Genomic DNA, 981 nt, shown 5'->3' with positions numbered 1-981 from the left:
ATTCCTGCAAATAAAATTGTTTTATACTGTAAGCTGGAGGCGAGTGTAACTTATTTTTGTAATAAAGTTTTTATTTTTTTTATGTGTCATTAATATAAATGTGTGTTAGTATACAGATATTCTGGTTTAAAAACTTAGAATTGCACACATTTCAGTATGTTTATTTGTACTTAACATAATTTTAGAATAGTGGTTGCCAATAGCCTGTATGTTTCACATTAACTGGTTTTTTATGTTATCTTAATAAACCATTTTAGTATGTTGTATGTCAGTTACTGGGTTAGCTGGGACATAGAGTGTAATTTAAAATTTGTCAATAACTATTCATTGGAATATATGTAAATGTGCCTTGCCGGTTATTGAAACTTACCTACAAAATGAGTATGGGGTGACAAAAATTAGTTCCTGGTGCTTAATGAAACTTTCTGCCACTGATTTTATATATTACCCCGTGCTTTTTTAAAGTACATCTCTTTGAAATCTTAGTGTAAGTTTGAGGGCTACACAAAACATTTACATTTCATTTTGACAATATGAGTATAATAGGTTTGTGAAAAGTGGGTAAACTAAATGTAGCCTTCAGTAAAATTGAATCTCAGTGTAATCTTTGGTGCTGGCATTTCCCAGTTCCAAGGAGTTAAATGATCCCATCAAAGAGTTCATTGCCATGCCTATTGGCACTTTACTGTCATATCCTTTTTAAGGGACACTGTCAAGGTGTTTAAGTTAATTCTCAATTATTCATTGGGATTTTAGGACTGGTTTATTTGGCTTAAACATTGTCACAGTTGAAAGATGAACATTTTTGTGAGTTCACAAATGTGTTCTTAAAAACATTAAAATGTGGAGCTGTGGGTTTCTAAGACTATTTGCCATTCTTAGTTTGGGGATTTGGGAGGGAAAACTGATATAAAGAAATTGTGAAGAATTGTTGGGTAATGTAAACAGTAGTGATGAAATATATACACACTCAAGTGAAAT

This window comes from Myotis davidii, unplaced genomic scaffold (assembly GCF_000327345.1).
Source record: "Myotis davidii unplaced genomic scaffold, ASM32734v1 scaffold185, whole genome shotgun sequence".
NCBI lineage: Eukaryota > Metazoa > Chordata > Mammalia > Chiroptera > Vespertilionidae > Myotis > Myotis davidii.
Note: the sequence above shows the minus strand (reverse complement) of the source record.